General features: G+C 42.9%; 1 protein-coding gene across 1 annotated transcript in view; it reads right to left on the bottom strand.

Moving 5' to 3' along the window:
• The window catches only part of HIVEP3 (HIVEP zinc finger 3), a 1,736,279-nt gene that overhangs the window by 532,610 nt on the left and 1,178,379 nt on the right, over window positions 1-25,290 (bottom strand). The window contains exon 6 of the mRNA XM_085645663.1: window positions 4,103-4,184. The gene's annotated coding sequence lies outside the window, so the exon portion shown is untranslated. The remainder of the gene's footprint in view (window positions 1-4,102; window positions 4,185-25,290) is intronic.

Genomic DNA, 25,290 nt, shown 5'->3' with positions numbered 1-25,290 from the left:
TGGCGAAAGGACCGCCACCGCCGGGCTGGTGGTGAGGTGCGCCGGTCCTGCGGACCACGATTCTCCCACCACCATTTTATGATGGCGGTGGTATTCAGACTTCAACCGCGGCAAAGCCTGTCCGCCGCGGAACTACCCAAGGCAATCGTTACGATTGCCCGGGGAACGGTCTGCATCCACAAAATGGTGGTGGTGCCTATCAAGCACTGTCCACCAAATTATGATGCGGTCTCCAGCCAGCCTTTCTGCGGCGGTGCAACCGCCGTTGAAAGGCAGGCTGAGTTTTGTCTTGGGGGCCCGTTGCGGGCCCCCCTTGTGGTGGGGGGAAGTGAGGGTGTACTGGGGGGTACCCATGGTACCCCCAAATATTTCACAGCACCAAGTGGCAGGCACAGTGCAGTGTCTACCACGTAGTGCAGTGAAATGCACAACATACACTTTTTGGTATCGCGGCGGTACTTCTGTCAGCAGTCACCGCCGCAATGTTAACGGTGCGGAACAAGACCGCCGCGGTAGCGGTCCCATCATAATAGGGTATTGCGGACCTCTGCATGCATGGCAGTCGGTCCCGGTTCACGCCATCGTAATGAGCCCCTTGGTTCCTCAACTCTGCAGCTCTGGCCATTATGCCACATCTTCTCCCCACTTTCATGCTTAGTAGTTGGTTCTGTTTTAGGCAGCGCTAACAGGAGAAATGGTCTGGTGCAAGCCACCTCCTGATGAGAGCCTAAACACTTATTTTCTTTTACAAATTAACCACGGCTGTAAATAAAACAGCCAAACTGTCCCTTTTCTGCCAAAACTGAATTTGGGTTCCACCTCTAAATTTGCACTCATAATATGATTACTCCTCTTTGTCTGTCCTAGCCCTAGGACACGATAATTATTTATGTATTATTGCTCTCTGGTGACTTACCACTGATTAACCAATTTTGGCCAAACTGGTGGCATGGGTGCAGAAAGGGCAATTAACAGCTGTTAATGCTACATATCACTTAGACAGTAAGACTCCAAGAATCTGTCTCCCCAGAGTGGTGTGCTGCAGGAAAACAAACAATGCATCTGTCCCCACTTGCTTAATTTCTCTGATTCAAATTATCACTTAACTTTGAACACAGGAAACAAAGACTAGTTAATGTAAGCATTCTAGCATTGACTGCCACAACCTCAACATTCCAACATAATACTCAATAAAATTGCTAACTTCGTTTTTGGAGAAAAGTCAACGTAGTTTACAAATAGAGCATATTGGAAGAAGGTATGCAAATTACTCTGATTCAAGATTGTTAAGTACTCGTGTTCTCTATCTAGGTACATTCATCTTTTTAACCCCTTCGCCGCGGCAGGAATTCCGCCGCGGCGCTGGGGGGGGGGGGGTTGGGGGCAGCGCGGTGGCGCTGTGCTCGTGACGGAACCACTCCGTCACGAGCCACGATTGAGCTGTGCTCATGACGGAGTGGTTCCGTCACGTCTCCGCCCACTGCGCTAATCGCCCGCACAGGCGGGGAATTAGCGCCGTGTGGGCGGAGCGGCCGCCAACGGCCACAGCATGACGGAACCACTCCGTCATGAGCACAGCGCAACCGTGGCTCATGACGGAGTGGTTCCGTCATGAGCGGGGAAGGGGTTAAAGGAGAGGAAGTGCTCTTCTGGTTATGCTGATGGCTGTGGAAGCATGAATTCTAAATCCGGCAGCTGCATTTAACCAAACTGAGTGATCCTGAATATATCATTCTATTTTCATTGCTTACATGATTTTATCTCTTAGGTTGCACACACCCTTACAAACATGCTCACCACTACAGCATGTCTAGAATTAAATTAAGAAACCTGGGCCTGTAAAGGCTGCATTGCCCTGGAAGTACCATGCCAATGCATAGGGTAAATGACCTTGCTGCAGTGGTGATATGAAACATGCAGCGCATGCAATTTCAGGAACGTAGAGTACCTTTAGTGAAGTACGTGTTCAGGGGCTCAAAGATTAGAGGTGTGACACGTGATAAAACATTTCACAGGCTGAATGCCCATGTAAAGACACTGGTGAGACAACTGGTTGGCTATTGATGAACCATCGTTTGTCAAAGACACAAAAGGATACGTTGGCTAGGTTAAAGAAAAAAAACTGGATTAAAGGCCCAAACATTGCATTAAGGGCCCAAAATGTAAGTCGAACACCTATACCAAGTATCAAGGGAGCCGCTCAAGTAACAAGGAGTTTGAGTAATGTCAGACACCTTGAATGGTAACTCCAATCACTGCAGTTCACACAATCCAAACAGAGCATTGTCTGAGCATCAACAGTCTCCCCAATCTAATACCCAAGTTTAGGAAGGGACTCAATATTTATGCAAAGTTATATGGTCATGGCATTCAACGGTGACTTGCAATATCTTTAAAATTAGAAGAAAACTGTATTAACTGTATACACCCCTCGCCTTTAATTTCTTATTACAGGTGTGTTCTGTCGTCAGAATGCTCCCGTGTTAAGAAAATAATGCCAATAGTTGCATGTAATATGCTATTACAAGTAACTAGAGATGTAATTTGACCTTTTAATACCATGCATCTTTTCACTGTCACCGCTTCCAATCTCACCTTTTGCGACCCCACACGTGAAAAGAGAGAACCACTGACACTTTCTGAAGTGTCAGTCAACAAACAAATTAATTACAATTTTATAGGCAGTGAAAGGCTGGCTCTGCATGCCTCAATGTAATACTATTTTGAGGACTTAGCCACATATGCAGCGCAGAGTTCTAAGGTGATCACACTAGCTACTAGCACATGCTCCAAATGCCAGGCCTTCTTCCACTGCTCACTCAGACTCCACAATGGCAGCAGCCATGACAACCTCTGCCTTCAAGTATTTTCTGGATGCCATGTTTTCAGCATCATCCCCAGGCCCTCACATAGCCTGTGGGTGGTGCCTGTTCCACACCACATGGGTGATAAGGCTGAGTTAGGTTGTCATAGAAAATAACAGCAATGGACATTGGGAAATACAGCTCAGAAGCTGGCAAATATGTGTTGACCTGTTGCTCCTTTTCTGTTCTAAGACAAGTGGTCCTACTTTCAAAGGCAAGATCCAAGGTGCAAGCCCCAGAACTCAAAGAAAAAACAGAACTAGAGAAATCAGCCCCGCAGCTGGACAACAGACGAGTTCTGTTGTGAAGGTGGAAATTAAGAGGAACCAGTTATTATGTGGATTTAATCACCTCTAACAGCACGTTAAAAAGAAATTACAGGCCACGTTTGAGCTATATGAGATCAAAAAGCAAGTGGCCTGGTGGCTCTAGATGGCCTCACAACCCCTCGGTGTCTTGAAATATCCTTATAATGTACAGTTGAGGATACATTATCCCACTAATCCCGTGGAGCAGGGAGTGCTTTAAACCATTCCACTTATTTAAAGGTCTTACTTCAGTTTGCTATAACTCTCCACTGTAATGGAATAACCAGTGGTGTAGCTAGGGGGTGACGAAGGGTGTGGTCCTTGGCGGGCGGCACTTTTTTGGGGGCAGCGGCACTTCTCGCTGCTTCGCCGATGCGGCGAGCGTGACTCCCCTCCGCCCCTGCTATTACCTTCACTGGCCGCCGCCAATGGGCGGCAAATTAGGGGACCGCCCCGGGTAGCAAAATCTGCATCTACGCCACTGAGAATAACATTTGATCACATCCCATAATTCACTGGTAATTAGTTAATTAACCCCAGAAGGATTAAAAGCAGCACTGACCTTGCGAGGATTTAAACGTGTGACCTCTTGGTAGTGCTTAACTCACTGAGTCATACAGCCACCCCTGTAGAGCTTAAAGTCAATTCCCAATGTGCATCGACGTGAAACCATAACCCAACTTGGGACACAAACATTTACAGCACAAACTCAAACCATGCTCGTATTCTGGAGCAAGACAATGTGGCTTCCCTTGAGTGACAGCATGCAAGTGTCAGTGTTTAATTAACTTTTTTCTGATCATGTCGTCAGCATCTTTGTCGATGCAACTATGAGCAGATGAGTCATTTGAGTACAACAATATTGCAATGTATTTATATAATGCTTACTACCCAAACGAGGTGTTGAATCATTGAAAGCTGAGCTCTTACCTGTGGACAAGCAGCTACAGGGTCATTTCTTTCCTGTTTCCACAATATCCAAAAGGTAAAAGGTTAATTTTAGAAGATGGGCCTGTGGAGGGAAGAAAGAGGTCTTCATGAAAATGAGGATATTTTCTTCTGGAAAAGGCATCTCAAACACAATATAATTCAATGTTTGTCAAACGGGTACATTGGAACAAACAGGTAACTCATGCTACAGTATCATGTGTCCAAAATTATAATATTGCATTCAAAGTGTATGCACTTATCCCAAATGTTGTTTGTGCGAAAATGTTTCCACAAAATGCATTTTATAAGGCAGTTTTCCACAAAAAAAGTGTCATGAAAACTATTTCGAAATGTAGGCTGTGCTACAATGTTCTCCCAGTAAAACCTGCACAGAGTGGATTTTTTATTTAAAAAAATATATACTTTGCATATTTAGTTAACAATCGTGCAACGTTTTGAAAGAAAAGGCTTCCTCAACACAAAGTATGTATATTTCTCAGTCCCTTTATTTAAAAAAAACATTATTTAAAGTTCCTTAACAGTTGGATGGTTAAAGAACCACTGCTCAATTCCAACATATTTCTTGGATTTAGAAGTGGACATGTGGCTATTGATAAGAATTGGAAAAACTAGCAGGAGGAAATGGCCACAACAAAATTAGTTCTGTTGGAGAATAAAATGACAAATTTACCACTTCTGTGTAATTTAATCCTTGCATTAAAAATGTTAGAAAAACCTGCCTCAAATTAGTTTTTGTGAAAAATTGTTACAAGGTACCAAGATTTTGCAAAAATGAAAAGTTTTGGAGCTTCGTGAAGGTCGAAAGTATGCCACCTTAACAAAGGATTGCCGGACAAATTATGGTACCACACCCCAAAAAAAAGGACTGGTCACCTTCATCAGAGGCCAGTATTGGGAAGTGACGGACATCCCTTGTGTTGTATCTTTTCTAAGTGAGTGTAAATGTCGTCAGGTTTTAAGATCTGTATAAACATGAGCATTAGGCACAGGATAAAATACTGGTATCCATTGTGCAAAGGATTTTATGCTCGCCCTATGTGTCAGCAACACCACATAATCTAGTAACACATGTTTCAGTACTTAATCTGCAAATAAATAAGTGCCAGGGCCCTTGTAAGGAGACCACAGCAACTTGTACCACCTGTTGCACTACTACTGACAATTCAGAATTGCTATACATAAAAAATGAGTAATACCTGCTACCCAAGCTATTTTTCTTGCTTTGGGTTGCAGATATTAGTCATTTTAATGTATACAGAAACATTTAAAAACTGTTGTTGTGTTCATCACAAAATTGTAAACAGCGACGCTATGTGGAGGACTGTCATGAGTCCTGGTATTGACAATTAAGTGCTGGGCAGAGCACCGGAAACCACCGGCTCAAATTAAGCACTGAAATAATTGAATTTTACATATCTAAAGAAGCTGTCAAAAAGAATGTTATTCAATACTTAGCGAAGGCCGATACATCCTACACTAGCTTTAGCATAAAAAACGTGAATACCGTTTCTTTGGTTATTTTCCCATCAGTAACACCTCTAAATACGGTCTTAGAGAGTCTGACACACTTTCATTTATTATAAAATATTGAGAAGCCTTCCCATTGCTCCACTGCCGAACCAGCATCATGCCTTTAAGGAGACTCCAAGAGTCCGCGTCTTCCTCCTCACCTCAGGTTACAATTTACAGTTCGCCATTTCTAGATGTGACCGAGCTGTGCATACGAGCACTCTAGAAATATCCAACCATTTTTAGGGGGTGCTACCACACTCACCTTATGGAAATGCAGCATAGAGCCACTTATGGTGATTAGAAACAGGCACTCAAGCTGCAGAGAGTCACACATGCTGAATACAGCCACTCACAGTCAACAGAGCTAATCACACTGAAGAAAACCACTCGAACGGTGGGTGTAACTCGCATAATTTGCTGTAGCAATAATAACGCATAATTACACCAATATCGTGCACGAGTGCGTGGAATTACGCAAGGGGCGCAACTCTGCACTAAGCGCTATTTTCCAAGTGCAAAATGCACCTTTGCATCCAGAATGGTCCAGAAGATGCATTTTGTGCTAAAATAATAGCACTAAAAAAAAACAGGACAGGAACAGCAGCAGATGCTCACACTCTATTCTTATGCTCTTGGGCATGCATTTTTACCTGTGATTACACAAAATTATGCGAACTGGCATAATTGCAAACTTTTCAGTCATTTGTCATCAAAAGAGTAAAGCGAAATTACTCAGATTACTCCAGCATAATTACATTTTCACTCAGGCCTAATCCACTCTTACTAATTAGAGACACTGAAGTTGAATAATGACACTCATGATAAACAGTAACACTCAGGGGCGGCTCCTCCGTATGAGCGGAGGAGCGCCGCCCCAATGAAATGCCCCCAGAGACTACAAATAAAAAGATAATGAATTAATTCATTACTATAACAATTTTTGTCGCCCGGAGCGTCAGTATGGGGCCGGAGCTGCTGCTGACTGGCAGCAGCAGCAGAGATAGCAGGGCACTTTCATTTTAAAGTGCGCATGTCTTTTTGACCGGCCAACTTGCCACGGCCAGCCACGCATGCACACTTTAAAGCTCTCTAACCCAGCTGTCTTAAAACAGCTGAGTTATAGGAGCAAAAGCTCCAGTACTTTTCTGAGCCCTGATAGAGGCCACTCTCACCAGTGACGGCCCGTGTAGGGCGTTTTACCGGGGCGGTTACGTGGCGCAGAGGAGGGGCAGGGTGGGGGGGTTGCCAAATGCGATGCAGCGCGCGCAACGAAATTCGTTTTATTAATTTTTTTCGTAGTTTACCTGAAATCGGCCGTTTGCCGCATTTTGCAACCCCCCACCCTGCCCCTCCTCTGCGCCACGTCACCGCCCCGGTAAAACGCCCTACACGGGCCGTCACTGACTCCCACCAATACTGGCGCCGCGCTCATGCTGGTGAGAGCAGCGCCAGGATTGGCTAGGGAGTTTGAAGCCTGCCTGCCTGCCTCGAGGAGAGAAGACCATCAAGGACAACGTCGCTCGCAGGTATGTGCTTTTAATTTCATTTTTAGTTTTGAATGTCTCACCAGCCTCACCACCCTCGGGACATGCCAGCTGCCACTGGTAACACTCACAGTAAATTGAGCCAAAAGCTCTGAAAAGAATGACTCACGAAGAAAACAGAGCCACTCTCACCAATGGCTTTAGTCTGACAGAATAGTTACCGGACTGAATACAGCCTCTCACTCTGAACAAAGCCCCTCATGGTCAGCAGGTCGCTGAATACTGGCACTTTCAGACAGTAGCGGAATCAGCACCGAACAGGTACAGTATCACATCAATCAGACTAAAGGGCACCTTTCACGCCAAATGTGCCTCTCACACAGAATGCCACCACTTACATCAAATGGCCCCGCTCACAACTGACTGACATAAAGTACATCAAATTCGCCACTCACACCAAATGGAACCACTCACACCAAATGCATCATGACACCAAGCACACTAAATGGCCCCCGCATAGGCACATACACCAAACGACAGCAATCACACAAAATGGCACAACTCTAAGTAAATGAGTTAGGACACCACACACACTAAAAACGAATCTGTTCACAGCAAAGGAAGCTATTCACACCAAATGGCGCTGCTTACACAAATATGTGCAGCTCACCCAAGGGGTGTCACTCACCCCCCATGCCACCGCGCAAGCTGAATGTCACCACTACTACCAAATGACATCATTCACAAAAAAATGGGAAAAAAAGTCTTCCCAAACTGCACTTTCTTCCGATGTCACAACTCTTCCTAATGAACGCTTCTCCTCTCACATTGCAAACGTGACCATGGCAAGTATGTTGACATCTCCTGAGATGTCAAAAGAATATATGTACTACTACCTCTTGCAAATAATTGGTTATTGATATGTTTTATAAAACGCATAAACAATAGAACCTCATCAGTGTATCTCACACTCCTGATTCAGCCTCTTATTACAAGTAGCAGTGGCAAGTTATTTTTTAATCTATTATTTCATATAATCAAAACACGTAACCGTTATCACAACGGCCAAGGCACCATAAGACCCATCAATACCTACGAAATGACGAGCCCCTCCTGTCACCAACGAAAAGGGCAACATTTTCCAATTATCACCTGTGATTGCGTGACCTGTGACAGACACTGCGGTGAAATGTCATTTGTGAACATATTGTGCGCTTGTGGCGCGATAATGAGGCTGACAAAGAAGAACTGTGACTACCACTTAAAAGAAACTTTTCACAAGGCGGCAAAATTAGAAACACTGACCAGGACACGCCATTTCTGCCACACCAATATATCTCGAATTAAAGTAGGCGCGTTATGAAAATCTGTTTATTGCCGCTTGAAGGCACCCCCAGCGGGACTGAGGAAGAGTGAGGCCGACGCAGGAATCAGCCTGACTGAACATCTGACAGCTGCCGGCGCGCAGTGTCTCGAGGACGCTTCAGTCTGAGGCAGGCGCGGTGCTTCGCCGCTCGTGCACGCATACTAACCTGCCAGGCAGTATCACGTCAGCTGAACGTATGTCTACGGCATGAGATCATGCACGCTGAAGAAACGCAAATACTGGATCAGGAAACAAAGGCAGGGAGGAAGAGGGCCCAGATATGCAAAGAAAAGACAGGAGAATTAACAGCCTTTCAGAAGCATGGGGCGCGATGCTAATGAGAAGCACAGCTCCTGCTTTTGTTACAGGGGGCTAATATTGCAGCACTGCTGCAAAACTGCCCCCCAGTAACAAAATTGCCCCCCACAGGTCCAAAACCGCCCCACCCTTTAGGAAAACGCCCAATGCCCGCCACGGCCAGTGTGGCCATGGCCACTGGTTTAGAAGGTATATGCTAAGATTTACGCACAAAGCCATTGACTGAAGAACTATAACTTCAATGCCGTGCAATGGACATTAGCGACCTTGTTGCAATTCCCACAATGCCCTCAACACTTCCCACCCTGACACCGCAACCAACCTTGAACAGGCTGTTAAGAACTACACCTCCTGGATCACCAACAGAGTCACCCTCATCAAACCCACCAAGCTCAAGAGATCCACCAAACAGGACAGTTGGTACACCATGGAACTAAAAACCACAAAACGCAACTGCAAGCAACTAGAAAGAAAAAAGCACACCAGCAAGGATCCCACAGACAGATCCACTTTCTAGACAGCCCTCAACCAATACCACCAACTCCTGAAAGAGATGAAAAGGAGCGCCCTGACCAACCACATCAATGCCAGTTCTAACCACAGCAAAGAACTCTTCATCATCATCAGAGAGTTCTCCAACCACTCAGGCACCGAAAACATCATGACCTCCTCCCAGAAACTTTGCGACACCCTGTTGGACTTCGTCCACAACAAGATCTCCACCATCTAAAAGAACTTGGAGCCCCAACACACCTCTTCTGACCTCTACAGCCTCTTTCCCACAAATGTGAATCCTGACCATCTACTCACCTCCTGGAACCAGCTCACCAAATAGAACACTACAGCCACTCTGGAGCACCCACAGACACCTGTCACCATCACATCTTCAACCTGATGGAGCAAGAAGATCAACAGTGAACTGACTGCCATTTTCAAAGCACCCATCACCACGTCCACTTTCCACGAAGAATGGAAACATGCAGAAGCCAAACCCCTTCTCAAGAAACCATCCACTGACCCCAGCGAACTCAAGAACTATGACTCCATCTCTTTTCTCCCCTTTCACACCAAAGTCATTGAAAGCCACCAACTCACTCAACACCTGGAGAACAACAATCTTCTGGACATTTCCAATCGGGATTCCGCACCAAACACAGCGCCTCAGACCAAATCAGAAGCCTCCTGGATCGGGGAGTAACAACAGTCCTCGTCCTCTTCGACTACTGAGCAGCGTTTGACACCATATCTGACCACAACCTTATAAAGAGGTTTCACATTTGAATCCGGGGAGACGCCCTCAAATGGACGGCCTCCTTCTTCGCTGGAAAAACCCAGAGAATCTGGCTACCTCCGTTCACCTCGGAACTTAAGAACATAATCTGTGGCATAATTTAAGGCTCATCCCTCAGACCCACTCTGTTCAACACCTACATGACTCCCTTGGCCAACATCGTAAGAACCCAGGGCCTAAGCATCATATCCTACACAGACGACACCCAGCTCATCCTCACTCTCTATCAGAAGACCCCTCCACCACAAGGGCCAACTTCCACAGATGCATCGCTGACTAGTTGAAAAGAAACTGCTTAAAACTCAACACAGACAAAACTGAAGTGTTGATCTTCAGGACCAACACCTCCCCGTGGAACGACTCCTGGTGGCCCTCCGAACCAGGACCCTCACCCACTCCGACAGACCAGGCCCACAACATAGCCATTATCCTGGACAGCAAGCTCACCATGAGAAGCCAGATAAATGCAGTCTCTTCTGCCTACTTCCCCACTCTCCGCATGCTCTAGAAAATATTCAAATGGTTACCCATCAACACCAGACAAACCATCACTCAAGCTCTAGTCACCAACCGACTGGGCTACAGCAATGCACTCTAAGAATCACCACTCACCTCGTGAAGTGACTGCAGACCATACATAACTCAGCGGCCAGACTCGTCCTCTTCAAACTGACCCACATCACCCCTCACCTCAAGAAACTCCAAGGGCTACCCATTTAAAAGAGGTGTCAATTTAAGATGCTCTTCCACACCTAAAAAGCCCTACACAATCAGGGACCAGCTTACATCAACCACCGCTTGTATTTCTAGTAACCTTCCAGACTTCTGCACTCAGTCTCCCGCTCCATTGCACACACACCCCGTATCTGTCTAAGCAACAGTGAAGGATGCTCCTTTTCCTACCTCACAGCAAAATCCTGGACCGCAACCTCGCATCTAGAATTCCGGAAGAGCTCAAGACCTGGCTATTCAACTGAACACACTCTCAGCAGCAAGGCCCTCAAGCGCCTAGATACGCCCGAGGGTGATTAGCCACGCTTTTTAAAATCTTGTTTGTTTAATTGATTGACAATTATAACAGAACCGTTACTTTGTACGGTGGGTTGGTTTTGCCAAAGACACCCATTTCAGGCAGGTGCTTATGGATGCTCAATGAAAGGAGTAGCAATCCTGCAATCTCTCACTGCAGAGAATTTTAACTAACGTGGCATTGTTACTGTTATGCCTTCACTCGTGGTTCGTGTCAGGGCTCTCTCTGCGCAGAGATTAGTGTCACTGATGCCTTTTTTTAACTGTCAGTGTTCGTGATGCCTCACACGGCTGCTCCACGGTCATTGTCAGTGACGCCTATGTTCAGCGGTCAGAGTGAGTGATGTCTCTGTTTAGGAGTTAGTATAAGTAGAGTCTCCTCTCAGAGGTCAGTGAAGACTCCCACCTCTTCTCAGTTGTCAGCGTTAGTGACGTGTCGGCTTAGAGGTTAGTGTCAATGATGTCACATGTCAATGGTCACTGCCACTGATGCCTCTTAACAGGAGTCAGTTGCCAGAGATGTCTCTGCTCCGCGGTCAGTGTTAACGAACCATCACACCTCTTCTCAGGTGGCAGTGTCCGTAACCCTGTTTCTGGAGCAGGGCTAAAGAGTAACTAAACTGGGTTACGATATTGTGGGATTCGTGGTTCTCTCACGTCCAGCCCCTGTCCCTAGGGCTTACGTATAAGCCCAGCTGTACTCCTGGGGCAGCTGACGCAACACCTGACATTTTACACCCAGCTCAACGTGCAATAGATTCCCTTCAGTTCTTTTTTGTTAATCTCATTATCCTCCCTACTCCTGTTAATGCCTTTTTGCTCCCTTTGGAACAATCACTTCCTTCATTTATTCCCCCCCAATTTCGGTAGTTTGTTTTTATTTCCATTACATCTAATGAGGAAACTCTCCAATGAGACGATTTGAGTTTTACCGAGAAGCTTTTTCTATTCTAAACTCTTAAAATATACCTGGAAGCTTTGAAAGGAGGATGACTCACAGGAACGATGAGAGCTGAATCAATGAGGTAAAACCAGGACACAAGTAGTAAAAAACAGAGAACACGGCAGCCTAATTATGAGAGGCTGGAAATAAAATGTCTCAGTGTTCTGCTTTGTACTGCTGTACCCGTCAGCACTGAACACAAGCCCAACCTGGAGCCCTGATGGACTCTGAGTTTTTTCTTTTTCTCAGAAGTAAAATTTTGTTTGGAAGAATAACAGAGGTGGGTTGGCCAACTCGCAAAATAAGAAGACTTTTAAAAGACTAGTATATAACATTCTGGTAGGGCTGGGGCACCACAAGACACCTGTCAGACAAATTAGATGAGGTGCTGAGTCAGTGCGCAAGTTTTCTAGAGCAATTGGTACCTTTTATGGATGCTTCCCTAGCCCTATCAAAATATGGGTGCCTTTGCAGTTTTAGGTTACTCGTAACTAGAATCAAGCGGTGTGTTGATATTGTATTTAGTTGTGTATTTAATGCTAAGAGATGAAACATGTTAAATAGTGGAAGTTGGAGTTAGAATAGATCAGAGTGGATTAAATTAAATTAGACAGTGGCTGGCTAGTTCCTGTTATGCATCTGTGTGCATCTTTATGTTTATGGATGTGTGCACTGAAGGACGTTGCTGTTTGTTTTGTTCTGCATTGAAGTACAGTTGTCCATTGCTTGACTTTGAGTGGTTGTTATGCATAGCAGAATTTGTGTCCATTCTGCGGATTTTAAGTTAGTTATGCTTTGTTTTGTGCACGTGGGTGTTGAAAATAAAATGCAGAACATGTAGATAATATGTAGGTTATTGAGTTGATGTGGAAAATGCTTAAGCAGCTATGTACTTTGAAACCTTGAACCAATAATTCACATGAGCAATTCCCATATTAACTTCAATCGTTACATTTACCATCCTATCTCTTTTATAAAGACCAGAGATACTGTTCGCGTGCGGCTGGCTTTAAAGGCAATACTACTTAAATTCCATTTGCCTGTATAACTGCTACAGCTTTCTGAGCTTGGAATCCACGGTAAAGGCAAAAGACTCATGGGTTTCAGTCAAATAGATTAGAACTTCCAACACAACTGGTGAGAGAACATCCACAGGGCCATTGTGCTGAACATAAGGGCACAAAGGCAGGCCATGTTCTAAACTTCTCCCAGCCCTGCGCCATTCTCTTGCTGGTATCTAGCAAGTAGAACATTTTGCTCTTAAAACAAAATGTTGGAGGGCTGAGAAACATTTTTCAGAAAATGTGGTACATGTAGCTCAGAAGAACCAAGTACTCCTAAGAGAAAGCTTTATAATTTTGAAAATTCTTATGCTACACTTTTGAAGACAATCAACTATTGGGCTTTTAAAGGTCAAATGGTCAGAGCAAACACATGATCATCAGTAATGCTTTAGCTGCTGTTAAGTTGGGATCTTTCCTGTAAATGTGTCCATTGGTCTCCTGTTTCCTCAATTATTTTGCTTACTGTTTGAAATCGATGGTCAGTCTAATGATCCAGGTCGTAAAATAGTCTGAACATTAACAATTTCTATAAAGACTACTTATTCGGTTCCTGAAATAATTAAGGGCAATGTAAAATATGTTACAGTCTTGAAGTTTTCCAGTCTCAATTTTTAGCAAATATTTTGCTACTTAAGCCAGTGTTTTTTATCCTTAAAGATCTTCGAGTAATATCTTGTCTAAGATGTGAATGGCTTCTCTCATTGACAGAGGACAAAGCCTTAATTGAATTGCAGTCATAGTTTCTGGATTAGATTGACACATTTTACAAAGGGCTATCTATTGAAAAGACACACACCCAAGTCTCTGTATGCAAACCTATACCCCCACAATCTCCAGCAGTAAGGATTCTCGAATAGACGTTTACTTGAGTATTTAAGCTTGATTTTTAGACTCTAGAATGCCATTTTGTTAAATTTTGTATTGCATATTACCCCTTTGTATGATGAGGTTTAGTTGCTATTAAAATCGAGAATTGGCTTTTGATTATATCTGGTCAGATTTTAAATATTTGAAAGTCTTTTATTTTGATGATGACTTGTTTTTAAATTCTAAAATGTTTCTCACGTAAATGACCTCTGGAATCCACAATAGCCTCGTTAATAAGGTCTGATTGGAGTTTGCATTCTAGATTGATCCATTTCTTGATAAGGCTTGTTTAGGTTTTGGATCCCCTGTCCGACAATGTATGTTGTGTTTTAGCGTTTTCTGGGATTGTTCAAGGGTCTACTTGTGGTAGAGAAGGAAAGGTAAGGCAGCTTTTTTAAAGTTTCTGTTCTGTTGCTGTGGTGGCTGTCTTCAAGTCTAAGCGCCAGGATACCCGTAGGGTGACAGTTCGCGTTATATACGTTTTAAATTCAATTCAATTCAATTCATAAATATTGTGAATGTTGTGATGGCCCTAACAGGACACTGGATTTTTTAAAACAATTTTCATGTTTATTAGGAATGTTGTATATATAATGGTTTTATGGGTTCTAAAATACTTCTGAAAACATGTAAATTCTAGAAAGATTAAATAGTTGCTTAAAAAGTGGTACTCAAATTAGAATGATAAAATAGCAAAGTATGTCGATATTTAAATGAATAATGGGGAATTTGAATTCAAATAAAACATGGACGCATTAAAATCACATGGAAAATACACAAATTATGAAGATTTCACTAGGCTTATTGAGTCCGAGTTGATAGATTTAAACTGCTGACAATTGACTTTCAATTATACTGCTCTATAAATGCTCACAAATTTGTTGGCATTATTGGATGTCGTCACACCTTTTTTTAGAGTCTGGACTCAGTAAAAATTCCATGATTCTATTTTTAGTGGAGAAGAAAATTCTCAACTTCTGAGAATTTTGTATTTAGCTTCCATTAAACAACCAGGATGTGGACATAGTGTCAAACTGAAAATAAGCATCTTCGAAATGGTTATAGAGCTTATAGTTACAATTATCAAATCAGTACCATAACACTTAAAATAGCTCCAGGGACATAATGGTAACAAAGGATTCCAGCTAAAAAGGGAAAATCCTACCCAAACAGCTGTATTGCAACACTTCTTGGTTTCTGTGGCCAAGATGGAATTTTGTGCTGTTGCTCAATAGAGACATTGGCACGATTTCACTTGCCTAGGTTCAGGTTGAAAATGCTTCATATGCTTTTTAAATACAACCCCTAGAATCCATCATTTCTATAAAACGAGTATGTGCTGGAAATAACCACAGAAAAGAAATCCAATTTGCAACCTGCAGCATTTATGGCTGTCTTTGTAGAAGTTTGCACTAAACCTTTGAAACAAATGTTTGAATATTGCAGAATATCAAGTGGAATATTTGCAATGAATCCTTGAATTTGTGTGCAATCCACTTTATGCACATTCTGCTTGAATGTAACATGCTTCGCTACTCCTCTTCGCTCACTGAGAGTAAGTTTGTGTCATGTGTGTTTTTATGAAACGGGGTGTTAAACTGTGAGTATTGTTTTTGTAAAAATGGATACACACACTTTAGGTGCTTGCTTAATTAATAAACAATAGGAAATACAAAAGCCAGATAGTCCATCATCAAGCCAACGGGAATTCTATTAAAATCAAATGTAATATATATCTTGCTAAAAATAATAAAATTGAATCCTGCACAGACCCAGCTCACTGGCCTTCATTTACAGAGTGTATAACTTAGCTGCGAGTAAAAGTTGTTTATCTCACAGACAGCAAATGATCAGCTACCTGAGAAATGATGTGCTATATTTAAAGCATTGTTCCGTCGCCATGACAACTTCCCATTCTAAAAATGTGAAACAAAGGATACCACGTGAAGTTGTCAGGAAAGGCTAGATGTTTCAGAGGCACTCAAGTTAAAATACACTGTACTAGAGCCTGCATCAGTACTTATAAAATAATTCTGTAATATAGACCCTCATGGAAGTTTTCTAAACACTCAAATGTCTACTGCCAAACTAGAATTGAGCAAGTTTCACAGGACTCTGGGTCAGCAGCATCAGAATGTTATGAAACATATTTTAGACACCTTCACAAAAAACACAAAATAAGTGTCCTTCTTAGCAGTTCCTACCAAACTCGCTTTAGTATATGTTATGTTTGGCAAATGTGGATTGAGGGATCAGGGTGGCCTTCATATTACTCTGGATCCCAATAGCCCTGAACCAGTTATGACAGTGGATGAAACCATCAGGCCTGAAATGTTGAGAAAATTTCCCGAGGTCGTAAGTGGGAAAATTGGTATACTAAAGAATTTTTAACATTGTACTGTAGTAAGAACTGATGCTTGCCCCAAAGTGCATAACATTTGGAATATCCCTATACTAATCAGGTGGGAGCTCAAAAAGGAGTTGGGGAAGTTGGTCAGTGGTAACATAATAGAACCGATCGAATACTCCGAATGGATTTCTCCAGTGGTGGTAGCAAGACGGGGGAACGGTAATATCAGATTATGCATTGACCTGCGTCATTTGACAAACAATAATTTAGAGGGTACATTTTGCCTTTCCAAAATCTCAGAGATGTTAGCTTCGATAAAAGATGCTAGGCGGTTCAGATTCAGTTAAAGGACTAGAGTAAACAGCATACAGCCTTTATCAGCCTAACAGGGTGCTTCCAGTATAAGAGGATGCCATTTGAGATGGTGTTTGTGGCAGCTATTTTCCAAAGACACATGCATCAGTCATTTGGTAAACTCATGAAAGGAAGGTGTTTACAGGATGACGGCTTATTACTTGGCAAGGATAGGAAGGAGCATTACAAAGTACTGGAGGAAAGTATTGGGAATCCTAGAAGAAAAGGCCCTAACTGTTGAGCACTCAAAATGCAAGTTTGCTGTGTCGTCTGTGACTTACCTGGGTCATGTTCTGTGTGGTGAGGGATTGACTACCAAGCCAACGTTAGTGGAGGCTATCCAGAATGCTCCACATCCCTTGAACAAGGATGAGGTGAGGTTATCCTTGGCTTGGTTGAGTTTTACTCAACATTTGTGAAGGGGTTTTCTAACAGGGTGTAAAACATAAAACCATGGTTTAAAAACAAGGTGAAATTTGTGTGGTCTGTAGAATGCAAGGAGGAATTTGTGGACATAATAAAAAGCGATAGTGGAAGCTCCAGTTTCAGAAATGCTGTGGCCCTGAGCTTGCAAATATGGTTACTGTGGATGCTAACACCACAGGGTTGGGAGGTGTCCTGTCTCAAATTGATGGGTAGGGCAAGTAAATTATAATTTGCATACGCCTCTTGTGCATTATCACCGGTGGAAGAAAATTCTTGGTCATTGAGAAAGAGACCCTTGCTTGTGTGTTGGCCCAGGAACACTTCCAATCATTTGTTTGGGGAAAATATTGCAGTGGCGGCCCCTCTGCTATGGTGGAGAAGCATCGCCCCACTGCTTTCGAGCAGTGGAAAGGAAATATACATTGATAACTTTAAGTTATTATCATTTTATGTTTCCTTTGGGGGTGGGCAGGGCTGCTCTGCTCACGGAGCAGGGCAGGGGAAGAATGGTATGCCCACTCCCAAGTGCGCAATGACTGTGTGGTTGGCTCTCTTGGGCCGCCCAAACCAGTCATGCACACTTTCCCCTTCTCCATGCAGGCTGCATTATAGCCTTCATGGAGAAAATGGCCTACCCTACAGCAGCGCTCAGACCAATCACAATGCTGAATGCAGAGTTGTGATTGGCTTAGGGGAGCGAGCCTGGCTGCTTGCTTTCTGTTCCTAAAGTCGGAAGCAGGAGCAGGACCAGTGACGTGGGACCCGGGATCTAGCGGAAAGGTAAGCTATTATTTTTTAATTTTTTAACTCCCTCGCGATCCCCTCTCTGCGCAACCCCCCCCCCCCGCAACCCTTCTGCACCTGCCACCCACCAGCGAGCCATGCAGGCCTCCCCTGAAATAGTGCACAGTTTGCAGTGAACACAAACCTCTGGTAAAACATTTGATGACAGAAGGATTGTTCAATGATACTGCTAGAATAGCAAGGATGTCAATGAGGTTACAAGATTTCATATATAGAGTTGAGTACGTACCAGGAAAGAGTAATTTTGGCTTATTTTTTTATCACACATGCCAGTGGACATACAGGAATATGATTAGAATGGATGGGATGAATAACAAATTGCTTTGATTCATGATCAAGGTGTCCCAAGAGTGAAATAACAAGAATGGGAATCAGAATATTTTAAAGATACAGTACTGAACACCAGATTAGTTTGGTGGAACAAGAATGGTCAAAAAATCACTGGTTCCTGAGGAACTGAGACATTTTTGGAAAGTCAGGAGTGAATTGTCTGCGATTCATGGGCCTATACTCAGGGGGGATAGTGCCATTCAGCCATCGATGCTTAGAGAGTTAATATAATGAAATGGGTCATGAAGGTCATTGTGGCATTGTTAAAACCAGAGAGTAAAAAATGGTACTGGTTACCCTACATGGACATTTGTGCAGAAAGACTGGTGAGAAATGTTATGTGGTGTGCTAATTCTGATAAGTCATTAAGAACATTGAGGCCCAAAAAGTGTGCGCGCCAATTGTTCCTGGGAGACCGTGGCACAATGTAGACATTGATATCATGGGTCTGATTGGTACTCCATCACAATATACCATTGCCATGATAGATGTGTTCTCTAGATGGCCTATGATCAAGGTGGTAGAAAAGATAGGCTCTGTGGAAGTGCTGAAGATTATTGACAAAGTATTTGAGGATGAAGAGCTACCCATTCAAATCATTAGTGATAACGGTGCACAATTTATGTAAAATTTAGCAAAGCGATATTTTGAGAAAATTGGGGTGAAACATAGGACCTCTTCGTTATGTAATCCTAGTAGAAATGGAATGATCGAGAGCCTTACCAGAGTTTTGAAGAATGCTATACAATTGGCTATAAAGAATGGTGAGATCTGTCTTTAAAACTGTGTGAACGTATAGAACCATCCTTCATGAAGCTTTGGAAGCGTCTCCATTTGAGGTGATGAGAGGAAAGGGAGCAAGGACTAAGTGTAATGCTGAATGTTTACTATAGAAATCTGATTTGGATGTTTCTGTGGAAGAGGTGAGTAAAAGAATGGTTAATAGGCACTGGAAGTTCGCGGAACCTTAGCTAGTGTCTAAGTTTTTGCGCAACGCTGATCTAATTGGCTATGGTAAAGTTTGGAACCTCAGAAGAATTGCTGTCCTGAAGGGGATCAGCAGATTGTATGAAAAGAATTTCAGGAGTTGTGGTGAAGAGTTTCAATTTGATCCTGTCATGGAGAATCAGGATTTGGGTGTAGACAAGGAAAATAGTGGTACTCAAAACAGAAGGGAGTTGGCACGGAAAAGTGGAATTCCGAATCACATAGTCATGCAAAGGAAAGGAGATGGTGTAGTGGTGGCTGAAGCAGAGGCTAAATCAGAAGGTGATAATTCAGGTGGAAATTTAGAGTGTGATGCTAAATCAGAGGGTGACAATAATTCAGGTGGAAATTTGGAGTGTGACTGTAAGGAATAGGAAGGCCATGTAGAAGAGCTTGTGCTAGACCAAAGTGGATGTCAAATTTTGTGTCGGATGTGGATGAATGATGAAGGTATGCGGATAAGGGAGTTTTATTTTTTATATTTATTTTTCGTTTTAAGTAAGAGTATTTGTATGTTGAAAAATGTTTGTTTTATGTTAGAGGGAAAGATGTGTTATGTTTGGCAAATACATTAATTCTATATATATACGTTGGAGTATATTGTATGTACTTACTTTTGTAATGGTTTGTCTTCATTCCATGAGCGTGCTCCTCTTGATGTTTTAGATCCTATTGGTTCTTGGAACCTTGAGAGTCGTTTGAATGGAAGGACCAAGGCAGAACATCGCCTTTACTGTTCTGTGTAATCGATGTTTCAACTTGGAAGAAACTAAATATTTTTACTTCGTTTTGACTCCAAGGCGGGTCCTCTCTTTTTTAAAGAAATTGTTAAATGGTATGTGCCTTGTCAGACCCTGCGATCCAGTGCGTAAAGACAGGTAAACATTCCCAGAATAAAAAAAACACCATGGGGAGGAAGAAGTTTATCCCATCCACTTGCAAATGGTGGAACCTAATGCCAAACCATATCAGAGTTCAGCCAAATCTCCTAAAATTTAGGACACAACTAAAAACTTGCCTTTTCTGTTCCACTGTCTAAAACTCGGTTTCCTGCCTCTGTCTCATGTCATCAGGCTTGACACTAGCGCCAAGATGCCGATTGGTATTCGCGTGCTTTACAAAATCATTAACATAACATAACTCAGACTTTACGGTATAGAAGGTGAAAATATCAATTTGACTTCTGCACATTGGGCAAAAGGGCTCAATTTTGGAAACCTGCTCATTCTCCTTCTTCTACAATTCCACAGACAGTAGTACATCTAGAGAGGCCATTTCAAATTAAATTTGTTTCTTACACGAGTTTCAATAGGCTTCTGTTTTGCTATGGTCACTATAAACACAGTGGCAGCTGGTGACCATTAAAAGTGGTGGAGCTCGAACTCCAATGAGCAAGGCTGATTTCTATTCAGAGGATTCACTCACATTCGCTTATACTCAGTCTCACTCATTAACTTACTCTCATTCTCAACTGTTCTCACTTTTACTTACTCTGATCCACTCAGTGTCACTGACTCATGCAGTCTCACTCATTCTTACTCTCACTCAGTCCCACTCCTTCTTATTTACTCAGTCTCAGTCTCGCTCATTCAATCTCACCATGACTCACTCAAGTCTCACTCTGACGCACTCATTGCACTCAGTCTCACAAATCTAACGTAATCTCTCTCAGTCTCCCCCTGACTCATTTGCTCTCCCTGAATCACTCAGTTCTTCTCAATGAGATTCACTCAATCACATGGTCACTCACTAATGCTCATCCATTCTCACTCAGTTCCACTAATTCTCATGCATATTGACTCATTCAATCTCACTTTGACTCACTCATCCACAATCAGTCTCAGTGATTCTCGCTCAGTCTGACAATCAATTTCACTCATTCTCACTCTGACTCACCTATCTCACACATTCTCGGACTCACTAAGACTGGCTCAGACTGTCACTCACTCAGTCTCACACACAGTAACACTCAGTATCAGTCCACCTCTCATTCATTCTCACATGTGCTCACTCTTCCTATTACTCTTTCTCACTCACTTTGACTCAGTCCTTCATGGCAACTCCCCCACACATACACATGCCCCTCCACAGACACACACTCTCATGCATATGCAGACAGCATTAAGAAGCATTATTTTTACTCACCTTGCTGCCCACGCAGGTCCCATTTTGTCTCCTGAGGCTTCTTTCTGCTTCCAGCGCTTGAAACTGGAACCTCAAACCTGTGCATTCCTAGATTTGAGGTTACGGGGCCCGATTCACAGAACTTACTTAAGACAAAATCCTAAACTTGCTACCATTTTGGTATTCACATAAGGCACTTACTCATTTCGGTATTCACAGAAGTTAGGAGTCCTAACTTTAGGACTCATAAATGCCATCTGTGAATACCGAAAGTCCTAAAGTTAGGATTGTTCTCAGTTTAGGAGTCCAAAAGTTAGGAGTCTTAACTTTACTACTCCTAAACTGAGAAAAATCCTAACTTTAAGACTTTCGGTATTCACAGAAGGCATTTAGGAGTCCAAAAGTTAGGAGTCCTAACTTTACTACTCCTAAACTGAGAAAAATCCTAACTTTAAGACTTTCGGTATTCACAGAAGGCATTTAGGAGTCCTAAAGTTAGAAGTCCTAACTTTACTACTCCTAAACTGAGAAAAATCTTAACTTTAAGACTTTCGGTATTCAGAGAAAGCATTTAGAAGTCCTAAAGTTAGGACTCCTAACTTCTGTGAATACCGAAAAGAGTAAGTGCCTTCTGTGAATACCAAAATGGTAGTAAGTTTAAGATTTTTGTCTTAAGTTAGTTCTGTGAATCGGGCCCTTAGTCTTTACTGTTTCACCCCACCCTTTCACAACCCCGTGAGGAGTTGGGAAAGCGTGGGATGACTGGCTGGTTGGCATGTAGCCACAGGCACTTTAGAGCTTAAGCCTGCAGTGCCCTTCATGGCAGCTGAGAGGGTCACACACAGGGTCAGAGGCTGCCCAAGGAAATTCCGTGAAATATGGGGTTGGAATATTACACATTTAGATCTGGGAAACTTGGAAAGTGGGTCACAATCCACTCAACCCCTCTAGCCCATCACGGCCATGATCGCTGACTTTGAATTTACAAAAAGTGCTGTATTTGCTTTACTTGGTCAAACGTGTCTTTGCTCCAATGTAATTGTTGGTGTTGTCGAACACCATATTTCATACTCAATAAACTCAATGAAAATTGTCTGTCTGTCTGTCTGTCTGTCTATCTACCTACCTACCTACCTACCTACCTACCTACCTACCTACCTACCTACCTACCTACCTACCTACCTACCTACCTACCTATCTATCTATCTATCTATCTATCTATCTATCTATCTATCTACCTACCTACCTACCTACCTATCTATCTATCTATCTATCTATCTATCTATCTATCTATCTATCTATATATATATTTTTTTTTAAAGCCTGCAGTGCCCTTGGCTACCTTTAGTTGTGACGCTTTACCACGTCACAGATGGGGAGGCACTGAGGTGTGCCATGTCATTGAGTCCTGGGCTGGGGGCTTCACCAGGCCTGCATAATCTCTGATGACTAGTGCGGGTGCCTTTGTGCACCTTCACCAACCATCTGACAGTGTCACTAGCTGTCACAGGCTGTTGCTGAACAGCACTTATTTTAGTATACTAAGAGTGAATAATACGTTATTTTTCACTCTTGTAAAGAGTGAATATAGTAAAGAGTGAATATAGTGTATGGGTTAATAAAAAACGGGACAGAAAACAAGGAGGTGTAGCACTTCAGCTCTAAAGGGAGAATAGCCACTGTATAAATGTATTTAGCCCTCTTGCCAAAATGTCATAAGTCTGAGAGTCAACATTTTGAGATAAAGCGAAAATGAGTTAAAACTGTGAGTGACTGAAATAATGAGTGACATTTATTATGAGGTACCGAAATAATATATATTTGTTTAAAACTTAATTTAGGACTTATCTTAAAAACATACAGGAGTTTCACGTAAGAAAGTTGCCCAATCTGCGCCATAAGATATATGGGGATGGGGCCATTTTGTGCATGCACGAAATATAAAACAAATGTCAGTAGTGCACATTGCTCTGCTGGTTGATAAAGAGCACTTTGTCTTGCTTTTCTCTTCTCTACAAAATGTAGGCTAAAGGGTGTGGATTGGGCATGTGCAGATCCTACTCCATCCTCGATTCACATGCAATACAACAGGATGTGCACCATCAGCAAATCATGCTTCATCTGTACAAAATCTATGAGCCAGTGCCTGAGGTATTTCTCAGAAGGCCACCGCGGTTGGCACTACCCACTGACCTTGCCAGTACTGCCAGCAGCTAATCATCACACACTTGTGACGTTTGGTACTATTCCAGGTCACCTCAACCTTCGAGAATGGCCTGGACATGCTATTTTTTATATTATTTTTTTCCAAAGTGAACTGAACACTGTGGACGAGCAAAAATAGACAGACAATGCCACAATATAATGGAATGTCATTAATAAGTGCTGGGGTTTAGATATAAGTGTTGGTGCCCAGTAACAACAAATACTGACATATATTAAGCATGGCTTTTCCTGCTCCAGACCTGCTTGGGGAGAGAGTGAAAATGCAATGCAAACAGGTGCATGGATATGTGGAGTACAGAAATGCATGCAATTCAATACATTCATAAGCATTGGTACTGAGAACCGTACATATCAAGGTCTATATGAGTGACTTCAGCAGGAACTGTCCTTCCTTCCAGGTCACTCAGAGAAGTCAGAGCCTAGAACTATGAGTACAGCCTCACTTCTTTGACTTGCAAGAAGGGACATCCAAGAAAGGCAAGTATTCTGATTGTGACCTGGCCTCATCTTGCCTGCAGGTCCTAAATGTGTTTCAGAAAGTGACACCCTGAAAAATGTTTTTCTACATTTGCAATGGGACAAATCTCATTATAAATGTTCATCTGTATTATTGTGAATTCTTCAAAAAGAGCTTAAAGGATAGCAGCAGGAGCAGAAAAACTCCCTTATACGATGCCGCTGCTGGGAGGAAGGGCTTACTGTTAACAACATGGTGGTGCCATACTTTAAGCCCGCGTGTGCAGTATTCATTTCGAGGATATGCAGGTGAATTGACTATCGGCGTGACTTGATGGAAGGCATTGTGCTTGGGAAAGTTACTGAGTGCGACTCCACCCATCGGCAAACTGTAGTTGCTGGAAACCTCTGGATTTTTGCAATGGCTGGAGATGGCAGTGGTTGTCTCATAAAGCCTTAGAGCCCACAATAGCAGACTCTACCGGCCATTACAAGGCCCACTACAGTGTTAAAGGCTCGAGCCGAAAGCAGAATGTTCTAATTTGTAAAACAGGCTTACTGAGGCCTTTGTTCACAGCAACAGCACTGTTGATGTAGCTACTATTAGAGCCTCAAAAACGAAGGTGGATCACAGTAGTCAAGCACTGCTGGATTTGCTGCTTACAAAAAACCCAAGCAGAGGTCCCTACTCATCTGACGTTCCCTTGTAATATTTGTCTGTCCTCCCACACAGTGGCAACTGGAGTAGGTTACTTCATTCAACAGGACTAGGCATTGAGAAAATGGGTGACCTATTCAGAGATGGAGAACTGTTACCCTTTTAGGAATTATGATCAAAGATTGACCTCCCAGCTGGGTATTTCTTGTTGTAAGGAGGACACAGACTGGGTTAAGGTGCTGGATGGAGCCCCGAGAGTCTACAGTAATGCATAGTTTAAGGTGCTCAACTTCTGTTTTATCCACAGGGCATATCTTCCACCTGGCAAGATCAATCAATTCTTTTCATGCACCCAGGCTACATGCCACAGATGTGGTACTGTGGGGACATAGAAGTTTCACATGGTTTGGGACTGCACAAATCTTTGCACGTATTGAAGAGAGGTTGTTGACTTTATTAAGGACACCAAAGACCACAATATTGTATTGACCCCCAAGGCGTGTCTGCTGGGGCTGTATCCACGACCAGCCGAAAATAAACTTATGTCCAAATTCTTTGATTTAGGCCAAACGAAAAAT

Source organism: Triturus cristatus, chromosome 3_1, assembly GCF_964204655.1.
Source record: "Triturus cristatus chromosome 3_1, aTriCri1.1, whole genome shotgun sequence".
Classification (NCBI taxonomy): domain Eukaryota; kingdom Metazoa; phylum Chordata; class Amphibia; order Caudata; family Salamandridae; genus Triturus; species Triturus cristatus.
Note: the sequence above shows the minus strand (reverse complement) of the source record. Positions and strands in the feature narration are given on the sequence as shown.